General features: G+C 39.1%; 1 protein-coding gene and 1 pseudogene across 1 annotated transcript in view; one reads left to right on the top strand and one right to left on the bottom strand.

Annotated features, from left to right (window-relative positions):
• The window catches only part of LOC111151981 (exocyst complex component 4), a 722,606-nt gene that overhangs the window by 380,953 nt on the left and 327,993 nt on the right, over nt 1–13,660 (top strand). The gene's annotated exons all lie outside the window — the stretch shown is intronic.
• LOC111151870 lies at nt 2,357–2,986 on the bottom strand (annotated as a pseudogene).

Below are 13,660 nucleotides of genomic sequence, written 5' to 3'. Positions count from 1 at the left end.
ACAAATATTCACCTTCTAGCAAATGACTCCGCCAAGTTTCATGCTTGCTTTGCCCACCTTACAGTTTTATCTCCTCATGGTTTGGGTTCTTTTAAAAATTGGACTTACAAATCATGATGTTTCATTTGCTTTTTTCTTTATTACCTCATTTTAATTTTTGGCTTTCTAGGAGTAAGAATATGATCTTGGCTTCTAGCCAGCCTTTCAGTTGGCTACCATTGGGTAGGACGCCTACCCTTGGTCTACTTAGCTACAGCTTGGTAGGATGTAGTCATGCTGTAGAACAAGGTCTCTGGGCTGACCCCATCAACAGGGACCATATGTGGAGTAGGTGGGGCAGTGATGGCGGCAATTACTTGGTCTTCTCTTAGCCCAGCTATGTCCAGTCAGTAGAGTGTGATTTCCCTCTCACCAGCTAGCACAAACTGAGACTTGACAGGGCTACCACAGTTTTGATAAATCTGTGGACAAAGCATTGGTACTAAGTGTAATATTTGGTACTAAGTTAAGGGTACTAAGTTTAATGTTTGGCTTTCTCTGGTATCCTTATTGTTTCATGTATTTTGATTCTAAATTTCTGTGATGATAGTTACCCCTCTCTAGTGTCTCTTAACACCTTTATTCCCCACCTAATGACATGATTATTAATACAAGTACTAAGTTTTCTCCAAGCTAGTTAAATTCTTCAGTCTGGCCTTAAAGTAAATTCAAAACGGTTGTTCATTATTTTAGCTTGCCTGGTTATTAATCAGTTGCCAGGAAATGTGACTTAAAAAAAAAAAAAACCCTATTGGATAAGGGTAGTTATTTGATACAAATTTTTATATTAAATCTTAACAATCTAGTGTACGAATCTAGGAAGGTGTGTGTGTGTACAGACATATGTAAAATTTATTTTTAAAAGTAGGCTTAGAGGACGTATTTGCCTTGAAGCACTCTTAAAATAGTTCGTCTAGAGTAGAACTACTTAGCATCACTTTACATGCCATTGAACTCGGAGTTAGAATCATGATGGGGACACCCCTAATGCAAATAGAAATGTCCTGAGGTCATTGTGTAATTTTATAGGGATCTTCACCAAAGCCAAGAAGAAGGTAGTAAATTTTATTAGCATGATTAACTCTGAAAGAGCTGGGCTTTTGGGGAAGCCAGCTGCAAATAGAATTCTTTGTGTAGGCACACAGTATATAGAAGAGGCATTATACAGTGTATATATCTACATGCATTTTTCCTTTGATCAACACAGCCTTTAGTTAACAAGAACGAAGTCTTCCACAAGATGAAAATATGTCATGAAAAAAGTGGCAGCAGTAAAACAATACCTTGCAGCTTTCCACTTGGAGTCCCTGTGGATTAGAGATTTTACTTTACATTTGAAATGACACTATCGTGATGATTATTGCTCCTTTGGGATGGATAAGAAAAGAAATGGTGCCCAATTTTATTAGTCATTAGTATTCTCTGTTATAAGTGGTATGGGAAGCTCTGGAACTAGAAGAACATGGCCTGAATGTATTTTTTTAAACAAGTAAATTATCTTTCAGTATTAGTAAAAATGTCATTTGTCTGCTTTAGAAAAATAAAACCTTCAAACGTAATTTAGCTTGTCTGTCATTTTTAACATTTCAGTAGACACAGCCCCCTGCTCCCAGGCCCGTTTTTCTTTGTCAGGAGATGGTTCATTGGTTCCTGGGTGAAAGTTTTGACATTTATATTACACTCCGAGTACTTGAGAAACCAAAGGATGCCAGTTCTTTTGGAATTAAATAATGGTATCTCCGCTTCCAGGCAGACATTTGCAATAATCTGTGTACAGGCTGAAATTGTTGAAATGCCCTGTTCCGTTACATATTTTTGTCATAATACTCTTCATTACTGTTCTTGTTATTTTGCTGTTTATTACTATCTGTCTTTATAATTTCTTCCATATGCAGTCCAGTCCTCCTCATCTCCACATTTATTACTGTAGGTCAGATAGTTAAGAAATCTAGTCATGAAACTGTTTTGCTCTCCAAGTAAAACAGCTCACACTTCTAGCCATATCTTGGTAAATAATTCTCAGAGTGGAGCGAGTGTTCGTGACCATGCTGAAGGTCCTTCTCCTGGCCATTGTAGGCTTCCTTCTTGAGTGTTCGCCCAGCTCCTCTCCCATCTCTTGACTCCAGCACAATAAAGTCAGGGACACTGAGCAGTCCTGTGCCCCAGTCTTCACACACCAGTCCAGTCCGGAGAGCTGTGAAGTAATAAAGACTTTTATTCCCAATGTTCTTGAAAAGGAAAAAAAAAATCACTTTTAATAATTCATCTCATAGCAAAACTTTATAAAGATCCTCTCTCTCTCTTTCTCTCTCTTTTTTTACCTTCTTATGACCACAGTAATTGTCTTCTCTCTGTCAAACCCGGAACCGACCACCTTCCCCAGGCTGTGTAGGGAGATACAGGAGAAGGAATGTACAGGGCAGATGAGACATGGGAGGAAGATCTGTGGGAAGTGGACATGGCTCTGGCACATGGTGAAGAGGATGAAAAAGGCCTCCATCAGGCAAAAGAGCCCCATGGCCCCTGGGAGGACAAAGCCCAGAATGGTGTAGGAGAAGAACCATTGCTTCAGAGAGGGGTTGCTGGCATCACCAGTGATGAGGCTCCCAAACTCAGCCCCAGTTCCAGCCCCAGAGCAGCTATCCCCAACCGTGGCAGCCCCAGCCCTGATGAACTTGGCTGTGGTGTTGATGTCCCTTGAAATGGCGCTGGTTTGGAAGCTGTGTCTAGGGATGAGTGAGGTCAGGGGGCATGGAGCTGCCCAGCTGCTGAGGCTCTGATCAGCCAGTGTCGCTGGTGGTTTTAGCACCACTGCAGACCGTGGTGGGCTCAACAGCTCAGTGGTGCTCCTGACCAAGAAACCGGTGGAAATGAACTTCGCACAGGCGGACATTTTCAGGGGTTGAGGGTCTGTAGCCAGAGAGCTATTCCCAGTGCAGAGAAGACAGAGAGGGGTGTGCAGAGGGTGGGGGGGATATGCGGGAAGAGCAAAAGGAAGCTATAAAGATCCTCTTTTCTTGAAGGGTTTTCCAGCAGCCACTTATCATCCCTCTCTTCTTAGAAATCTGTATTTCTTTTTTTTTTTTTTTTTTAAGATTTTATTTATTTATTTGACAGAGATCGCAAGTAGGCAGAGAGGCAGGCAGAGAGTGAGAGGGAAGCAGACTCCCTGCCTAGCAGAGAGCCCGATGCGGGGCTCGATCCCAGGACCCTGGGATCATGATCCGAGCCGAAGGCAGAGGCTTTAACCCACCGAGCTACCCAGGCGCTCCAGAAATCTGTATTTCTTAATAACACTGTCAGTGAATCACATTTGTTAAGCATTTGCCACGTGTCAGGTGATGTGCTAACCACTTCACATCACTATTTTTACTTTGCACAAGCAACCCTTTGTGGTGTGCCCTGTCGAGATCTTTATTGTTTTGGAGGGGGAAATTGAGGTTCAGAGACTTGAAGCAACATGGCCCTCATCACATGCTTCGGAAGCCGTGGAGCCATGGCTCAGACCCAGGCAGTCTGATACCAAAGCTTGCTGTCTTCACAGTCATGTGCAGTGAAATCAGTAAAAATGTGTGTAATGCTGTCTCTGTCCAGACAGCCATGCTGAACTCAGTCTCAGTAAAGGAGAAGAGCTATGAAAAATGTTTTTGTTGTTGTTGTTGTTGTATTAGAAGAAGGGAGAAGCAGGATAGGAAGGCACAGATAGGGTCTCAGGGAAGGCTTTAGAGAAGAGATCATTGCTGAGCAAAGTTTCAGTGGGTGTGGCCAGATCGGGTAGGATTGTTCAAGGCTGAAAAGAAAAGGTTTAAGTGGTTCGCACAGGGTGACCACTGCCCCAGTACCATTTCATCCCCTGGGAAATTGTTAGAAATGCAAACTCTCAGTCCCGCCCAGACCTGTGGAATCAGAAACACTGATGGTCAGGCCCTCCAGTGTGCATTTTTGCAAATCCTTACAGGTGAACCACTGTAAATCCTCAGAAGGTGAGAATACATGGCTTATTTCAAGAATTTGAATATTAGGGGCTCTTGCGTGGCTCAGTCAGTTAAGTGCCTATGTTCCGCTCAGGTCATGATCCTGGGGTCCTGGGATCGAGCCCCACATCAGGCTTCTTGGTCAACAGGGTGTCTGCTTCTCCCACTACCCACCTCCAGCCCATGTTCTCTCTTGCTATCTCTCTCTTTCAAATAAATAAATAAAATCGTAAATTAAAAAAAATTTTTGAATAGTATTTTCATTTCTCTCCTTGCAACCAGAAGGAATGGAGCTGTGTCTTTATCACACCTAGCTTGCCTGGTTCAATAGTATTGGGGAGAGAAACTGTTGACGATATATTCTCTTTTTATTTATTTTTAGACAAGAAAGTAGACTTTGTGGATAGCAAGAGTCAACATTTTACCCTCAAGGGTTGAGCCTCTTTCCAATATCATTTAATGGCAGGTCCGAACCAACCCATTAACAGTTTAAGTCTTCATTGACAGTAGTTAAACTGATAGTGACAGCAACTTTTTAGTCATCAGTTTCAGTGAAGTTCATTAAGTGTCTCCACATTTTACAAGTTTGATGTGCAGTTCTAGAAGCATCTCTGTTATGCTTATCTGAGCAGCTATGTTTGTGTGCATCAGATCCCGTTATAATAAAAGCCAAAGGACTGTCCAGTTTCCTTTGTTATACTGAAATGTGACAGTAGTAAGGACAGCTGAAATAATGTTGTCTTATATGAAGATTAACATGTAAACCTGGTTGGTGTATTTTCCACATTTTGGAGGTTATTTGTACTATTTCTCGAGTCACTAAAAAACAAAATATCGTACTGACCACGGAGCATTTAAAGTCTGACATTGTAAATGTAAAACAAATTGATAGTCCCCCTTAAATTTTGGTCTTTTTTTTTTTCTTCATAATCTCTTGGGTTTTCATTATTGTTGTAGTTGACACCGAAGTGACGTAACGTACTGAGTTCTTAAAATTAACTGCTTTTGAACAGCACATTAATCCTCCTCTCCTTTTTACTGCGTTTTTATTATATTTATCACAATTTTATTTTAATTTATTTGTTTACATGTCGGCCTCCTCTTTTAGACTCTGAAGGCCTAAAGTCTTGTCAGTATTCCACACCCACCCAGGGCATTATTCCTGGATTCTTTTTTCTCTCTTTAAATGATACCATAGATGGTTCCATCAGTCAGTCACTCACAATGTGTTTGTTTAATAAAGATTTATTAAGCACCGCCTTTGTGTGTTTATTGCTTTAGGAAACTTATACTAAGGACTGATCTGAAATTGGCTACATCAGAATTAGTACCCAGGGAACAAAAGAACTGAGGAGGGAGGCCATATTCTTGGGCCTCCCTCCTCATTCAGATGCTAAAGCTGAAAGCCTGGGACCTGGGAAACTAGTCTATGAAAGCTCCCAGTGGTAATTCCAGCGTTCCCATTCACGTATGACAAAGAGATGGTCTTTACCTAGACTGGTTCGTCTTCTTCCTTATCTTTTGTCACTGTCTTTGCTTCTCTTTTTATTTATCTTTGTTATTCAGAGAGGCAAACTGGAAGGGGCACCTGGGTGGCTGTCCGTTAAGACTCCAACTCTTAGGGCACCCGGGTGGCTCAATCCTTAAGCGTCTGCCTTTGGCTCAGGTCATGATCCTGGGGTCCTGGGTTAGAGCCCCCTTGTTACAGGGAGCTTGCTTCTTCCCTCCCCCATTTCCCCTTGCTTGTGTTCTCTCTTTCTGTCTGTCAAGTAAATAAAATCTTTAAAAAAAGACTCCAACTCTTGATTTCAGCTCAGGTCATGATCTCAGGGTCCTGAGATTGGGCCCCATGTCAGGCTCCATATTCAGTGGGGAGTCTGCCTTTCCCTCTCCCTCTGCTCCTCTCCCTGCTTCTGTGTGTGTACTTGCTCTCTCTCTCTCAAATAAATAAACAATAAAATCTTTAAAAAAAAAAAAAAGGAAACTGGGAGTGAAATGGGGAGATGATGACTTATTTTAATGCTGAAGGAAGAGGAAGGCACTTTAACACAGATTATTTTAACTGTTACAGTTCTTCTGTGAAGTAACTACTGTTATTCTCATTTTTTTCCGTAAGACATTTTTATTCCATAAAACATTTTTTCCCATAAAACATAAAAAATCCTACATAAGGCCACACATCTAGTTGGTGCTACAGCATGGTTGAAAACCCAGAGCTGTGTAACTCAGAAGCCCACCTTCTTTTCCCCTAATATACCCACCTGTGCTATAAGATGGAAATCAGCTGTTTTAAAAATGTGCTATGTGAACTGCATTTGTGTTCAGTTTTAAGAACAAAAAAACACAAATAAGCTGATGGTTCATTAAAAAAAACAAACAAACTCGAATGCTGTATGGATTAAGTTGCTTTTATATTTGTGGCCTTTGATTTTATTCCTCTAGTCCCCTATATCCACCCCCCGCCCCCATCAATGCCTTTTCATGAAAAAAAGCCTTAGGCTATTTTTTTTTCTGTATTTTTTGTATATAGTTTTAAGTGAGTGATTTCATTTTTGAGTTGAGACTATTAATCTTAAAGAAGATGCATAAAGATATGTACAACTTTATTTTTTTTTAGCCCTGTAGATTATATATCTCTTAAACTTATGAAAAATAGCTACCAACATTTAGCGGGCATCTTACTCCATACCAGCATCTCATGTCTTGTTTTCTTATTTCCGTCAAGTACATTGGCTATTATTTTTCACTCTTGATGGTTTTTGAGGCCATGAATTTAGATTTTGCATAGAACTTTAAAGTATGGAGGCTGATGGTGAATTTTTATGTTGATGTCCTGTGTCCATAATATGGAAATTAAATATAGAGTCCTGATAGGAACAGCTGGGTGTCTCAGTCGGTTAAGCATCTGCCTTCTGCTTGGGTCATGATCCCAGGACCATCCTCCACATTGCTTCTCCCTCTCCTTCTGCCTGTCCTGCCTCTCCCCTTGCTTGTGCGTGCGCTCTCTCTCTTTCACTCTCTCTCTCAAATAAATAAAATCTTTACCAAAAAAAAAAAAAAAAAGAATAAATAGGGTCCTGTGTCTTTGGGGTGCCCTTCACCTTACCCCTGGAGCAAACTGACAATCATCGTTCAGTTCCACTCCTCCATAAGGTTTGGTCAGCCTGACCCTTTTTATGCACAATCAGCGAAGAGGCTGAATCACTTCCCGTAGTGGTTTATCTGAGTGTGTGTCTCCTCTACTACTGTGAGCTCCTTCATGTAAGGAACATCTCTAGGAGCTCCAGCAGAATCTAAAATGTTGCACATTCTCTAAACGTTTGTTTGGCTTAATGAATAAAGTTTGTTATTTGCCGTTGCAGTGGAAAATGTATTAGAGCGATTGATTTTGCATTATTTGTTGTCAGATCTATATTAAGACTCTTATTTTTAGGAAAACTGAGGTCCAGATTAGTCAGAGAGCTACTTTAGTGTTACCCTGTGTTCATTTGTCTTTCAAGCCTATGTACTTTTCAATAAAACCAGCGTTTGCCAAACTGTTCCACAAGACACTAGTGCTCCGGGAAATGTAACTGGAGTCATGGCCGGTAAGGAAAAAGATAGCATTTAATGGGGGGAAAAAAAACCCTTGGTTAAATAAAATTTAATAGTTTTGTTTTTTTTTTTAACTCCAGTATTTTTCTGACTGAACTATAATATGCTGAAGTACAGAGTATGGGAGAGATTGACAGAGCAGGCGGTATTTTCCGAAGTTATATGTTAACCCCCTCTTTAAATTTACTCTTCTCTGGAGAGGCAGGTTTGTTTGTTTGTTTGTTTTTTTCCAAAAGATACAATTCAGAGAAGCTATACTAAATGAATTCTGTATGATTTATATCAAAGTCATCTTGACTTTGTGAACAAAAGAAATTGAAAGATGTTGGTTGTGGACTCCTTTCCTGGATTTGTCTCTGATTTACTCTGTGAGTTTTGACAAATTCCAAAAGTACAGGAAATTGTTTCCATTTATTCATTGATAAAGGAAATATCTAGGGAGACACATGGTCAAATACTCAACCGTGGAATTTCATGAGTTTGAGCCTGTAGTCTATTGGTGTGCTAAAAGGTCCTAGTCAAGACGTAGATGTCAGATAGTATTATAACAGATAACAAGGGACAATCCACATTTATTTATTTTACTCAATGTACATTTTGTTGCCTGAAGTACGTTGGCTTTGTAATTGTTTTTTATATAGAGACTTAGTTATCCAATGTGATCCAAGGAACATTGTGGGGGCCACTCTCTGTTACAAAATATGGTTTATTTGTTAGTTAATAAAGGGAAAAAACCAGAGCCCTTCTCTGCTGTAAGTACTAACCTAATAATATCTGTTTTCAGAAAATTTAACTTGATCAGATTCAAATCCTAGGCTTAATATGAATTAAAGTTTGATTACAAAAGGGCAGTTAGAGGTAATTGTAATTTCAGAAGGAAACCTATGCAAGCTAATAGAGATTGTGGATTTGGGGAGAGAATCCACAGCATTGGTTGTAAAGAGAAAGACCCCATTAGTGTCTAGGATATCAGTATGTCGGAGTATTACTGCCGTCACTATGCAGAGTTCGTGATGGTAGAATGGACAGTTGAGTTTTTAGTTTCCTCAAGGGACTAAGTAACTTAATTTGGTTAAATGTAGTCTGGAAAAAAAAAAAATCCATGCAAAATAAACATTGTGAGTTTGAGAATGAAAATACTGGGCCTGTTTGAATTTAAAAAGGAAAGGGGGAACTCCAGCTGTGAATTAGTGTGGAAAGAGTATAACCACCATTTTCTCGCTTGATGACTTTGGACAGCTCTCTTTCTATATTTACTTAAAAGGAAGTGGACTATAATTCTAGGATTCCAAGCTAGGAATGTAGAAGAAAGGAGAGAAAACATGTTTTTGCAACTGGTTTTTTTAGGTGACATGTTAGAAATATCATAAAAGGACTGATTTTTTTTTTTTTTTTTAGTAAACATTATAGATTTGATCATCTAATTGAATTTTATCCATAAAAATACTTAAATATTTATTTTTAAAGATTTTATTTATTTGATCTAGAGTGAGCACGAGCAGGGACAGAGGGAGAGAGAGAAGCAGACTCCCTGCTGAGCAGGGAGCCTGGCATGGGGCTAGATCCCAGGACCCAGAGATTATGACCTGAGCCAAAAGCAGAGGCTTAACTGACTGAACCCCCCAGGCACACCCTTAAATATGTTTTTAATATTAAAAAATGCCACCAGTGCTCCAAACAGTTTTCCCCCACCTCAAGTTTTTACTTTTTATTTTATTTTTAATTTTTTAATTTAAATTCAATTTAGTTAACATATAGTATATTATTAGTTTCAGGGGTGGAATTCAGTGATTCATCAGTTGCATGTAATACCCAGTGCTGTTTACATCATGTGCCCTCCCTTAATGCCCATCGTCCAATTACTGCATCTGCCCCCACTTCCCCTCCTAAACCCCTGTTTGTTTCCTGTAGTTAAGAGTCCTGTGATTTGCCTCCCTCTCTGCTTTTATCTTACTTTATTTTATTTTTTTTTAAGATTTTATTTATTTATTTGACAGAGATAGATCACAAGTAGGCAGAGATGCAGGCAGAGAGAGAGAGAGGGAAGCAGGCTCCCTGCTGAGCAGAGAGCCTGATGCGGGACTCGATCCCAGGAAACCTGAGATCACGACCTGAGCCGAAGGCAGAGGCTTAACCCACTGAGCCACCCAGGCGCCCCTTATCTTACTTTATTTATCCTTCCCTTCCAAGCAGTTTATTTTTAATCTTCTTTGAAATTACCTTAGAGCAAATTTAAGGACCCAAAAATTAAGTACAATTGCTTTATATATTACTGTATATTTTTATATATGCTTGTATGTATTTTATGTGTATGTATATACACACATATATTTTTGTAACATCAAGTGATAGTACCTAAATTATTTAGTTCTTCATTCATTAGACTGAGGTTTAAATGATTTTAAATGTTCCAAAATCTTTAATAGATAAAGATATGTCACCATGTCATTTTTTTAAGGCATTTCCTGATGTAGAATATTTTTAACAATGACAGCAGCTTCAGGGCAAATAAATATCTTACATGGATAAGCAGATATTTTGGAAAGACTCTTATTGGGATGTTTACATTATCATATGTCTATTTAGAATAGCAATTATCTTATAACATATTCTTATCTGGTTTAAAAAAAAAAAAAAAAGACCCGAAAGGGCCAGATAAGCAGAAGAATACAAATGTGAAAATGTGTATCAATGAAAATAAACAGTATCTTAAATTTGCAAGTGGTATTCCACCAAAGGGTTAAAAGAAACCTAGAAATTCATAATTTTCCAAATTGAATTTTTGAGTAATTAAAATTAAAATGTAGTCCTAGGCTTCAGAAATTTCCATTATTCAAATAGCTCTTACACACCCTCAAAAAGATCTGTGCAGAATATAATAGGATTGCATAATTCACAATCTGTGATAGGATAATCTGAATTGGAATTGAGTTGAAGCATAGTACCTTAAAGATTTTAATGAAATTGAATATTAACACAATTAAACAAGATCAACCCGATCAAAAGCTAACAATCAAATTATTTTAGGTACTATTTAAGAGCTTGTTTCCACTGGGGCTTTGCTATGCCAATTAGATACGTGATTTATTTGTGTATTATATTTTCTAATAGCATTTAGCCAAAGTGTATGCTGCATTTATAGGACTTTAGAAATGAGCCTTTTTAAAGATAATAGTATTCACTTGGCCTCTGCTAATGTGTGAATGATCTTCCCTCCCAATGTTTGAATTGTCCCTTGTCTGACCACTATATGTATGTAGGCATGCAGGTTTGTGTGCGTGTGAAAAATTATACATGTGTAGACCTTTTTATTAATTCCATTTGCCACGATGTTATTAAATTATTAGGATGAACACATTTTTTAAACTGTTTTCAGCATGGTACCTTCCTTCTCCTTTGTAAGAATTTACAAATTTGGTTTATCAGTTATAAGTGCCTGCTGCAATGGTGACAGACACACATTATTAGTATTTGTATTTACATTTATACACGTAAGTCAACACTAGACATAACTTTTGGTTAACTAATAAGTGTATAGATCAGCACTCTCCCAAAGACATATGAGTCCTTGGTAAAGAAAAGTTGGAAATAAATTTAATAGTATTTTTTATTTCACCCATTACACCCAAAATAATCATTTTGTTCATCTTAAAAAATAAAATTGGCCATTATTTTATCAGCAAAAATGGGTTTATTGGGGAATAGTGGAGGATTGCAGTCAGGGACAGCTGTGGGAAAACCATAGGCAATTCTGCACAACAAAGGAGAGGGATATACTGGTTTATAGAGAAAAGGGGTGGGGGGGTCGTCGAGAAGGCTCTTAAAAACAAAAAGTCGATTGGAGTAAACTGGGAGTTCCAAGTACAGGTGTTTTTCCTTGGCTGAGTTGTGACTGTCTCTCATTGGCTAGGCTGTTGCTAGGGCAAAGGAAAGCCTTTCTTCTTCCTGCTGAGATAGGAAGGAAGTGTCTTTGCCCACAGTGCTTCTCTTCCTGTTGTGTCTGCAACTGATGAAGGGTGGGGCATGACGGCACCCCCGCTGGCCTCCTTTCTAAATGAGATTTCTTGTTAATTTTCCACAATTTCAACTTGTAATTAATATAAAAATTATAGCATATTTTACATTCTGATTTTCACACTAAATCTTAGAAATCCAGTGTGTATTTAATCTCCAGGCACATCTCAGTTTGGACTAGTCACATTGGAAGTGCTTGTGGCTTGTGGTTGTCCGGTATTCGGGACAGCACAGGGCGGGGTGTTTATCCTCAGCGGGTCGCCCAGTGAGAGCGGCAAGAAGGGTGGGGATTTTGAGAATAATGAAGTGAGGATGAAATCAGAGATCGTTTAACAGCTTCTTCAGTAATCACTGCTTCTTTACTATAGAATGTTCAAAAAAAACCACAGGGTAGGGGGAAAAAAAAGGAAAGAAAAGACAGCTTTCTAAATATATGTGGACACAAAGACTATCTGCCGAGATAGCTGCCTGAATTATTTTTCTTTGTTTGCTGACAGAAGCCACATTTTTCAAATTCAAAATAGGGATAAGGACCACAGAAATTTCTATTCCTCCCTGATTTCCTTCTCAGGCTGGGAAGAAAAGCCTGCCTGCCTCCCAGTTGCCTGTGACCTGCAGAGAGGGGAAGCTCTAATTAACATTCCCGTTGTGGAGGGCTGGGACCAGAGGGGCTCTGAGGGGAGGTACAGAGTTACCTGAGCAATTTGCTTCTCAAAAGAGATGGCAAATAGAAGTTTCTACACCTGCTGTAGCTCAGGACCAATTAATATGAATGTGAAGGGTATGTCCTAGTCTCCAGAACGGGCTGCTTGAGCAACAGATTTATTTCTCATCCTTGTGAAGACTGGTAGTCCAAGGTTACCATGGTGCCAGTATACCCAGGTTCTGGTGAGTTCCCTGTCCTTGGTTTACAGTTGGCTACCTTCTGGCCTTGTCCTCACAGGGTGGGGAGAGGAAACATTGATGTCTCTTACTCCTCTTAAAAGAGCCCTTATTCCATCAGGAGGCTCCACCCCCTCCAACCTTATCAAAACTTAATTACCACCCAAAGACCTACCTACCCTGCCCCCCACCAGATACTGTCACCCTGGAGGTTAGAGCTTCAACATAGGAATTCTGGGGGGACACAAACACTAAATTTGTCACAAAGGGACTGCTTTCATCTCTCAAGTGTGTTCTTACACTATTTTATGTGTACATAGTCACTGACCTTTACCTACCTGTTTTTGTTTTTTTAAAACCAGCATAAAATTGAAGCCAAGAGACTCATTTAGCATAAAACTAATTGTCAGTTGCTTTGAAGGACTTACATTGATGCTTTTCCTCCTAAAATGATAGAAATCAGCTTACACCAGTGATTACTTAATAAAATGACCCCCCAAAAATTGTTAAATAGAAATAGAGAAAAATAAAGTTGACAGTGAAATACCAATTAATTTGTTTAACAGTTTGTTATATTAAAGTAGATTATAGAAGGGACACCTGGGTGGCTCAGTTGGTTAAGTGTCTGCCTTCAGCTCAGTCATGATCCGGGGACCCTGGGCTCAAGCCCCACATCAGGCTCCTTGCTCAGCAGGGAGCCTGCTTCTCCCTCTCCCTCTGCCTGCCCTGTTTTTCCCCCTGCTTGTGCTCTCTTACTTTCTCTCTGGCAAATAAATAAATAAAATCTCTTTAAAAAAAAAAAAGTAGATTATGGAAATCTGTAAATTTTTTTTTCTCAACTCTCAAATGCTTATTTCTAAAAAATATGTTACCATTTTTGTTTCTGACAGATCCAAGGACTTGAAATTTTGAAACTCTGGTTATCTTAAGTGACAATGGACAGTTACTTAGATAATGGGATAATCTTGAAATTTGTATGGTGTTTTATAGTTTATATTATTTATAAAGTGCTTTTTGAAATCCTCAAGCTAGAACCTAATAAAACCCCTCCAACTCAGAGAAGTGTGGGGACAAGTCCACCCAGCTGTCCACCAAGGTAAATCCTGTTTCTGACTTAGAGACCCCTTAGTTCTCCTATTAGAATGCAGCAAAATCTC

The sequence above is a fragment of the Enhydra lutris genome, unplaced genomic scaffold (assembly GCF_002288905.1).
Source record: "Enhydra lutris kenyoni isolate GAN:26980312 unplaced genomic scaffold, ASM228890v2 scaffoldscaffold27, whole genome shotgun sequence".
NCBI classification, from domain to species: domain Eukaryota; kingdom Metazoa; phylum Chordata; class Mammalia; order Carnivora; family Mustelidae; genus Enhydra; species Enhydra lutris.
This window is presented reverse-complemented; position numbering and strand designations above follow the sequence as displayed.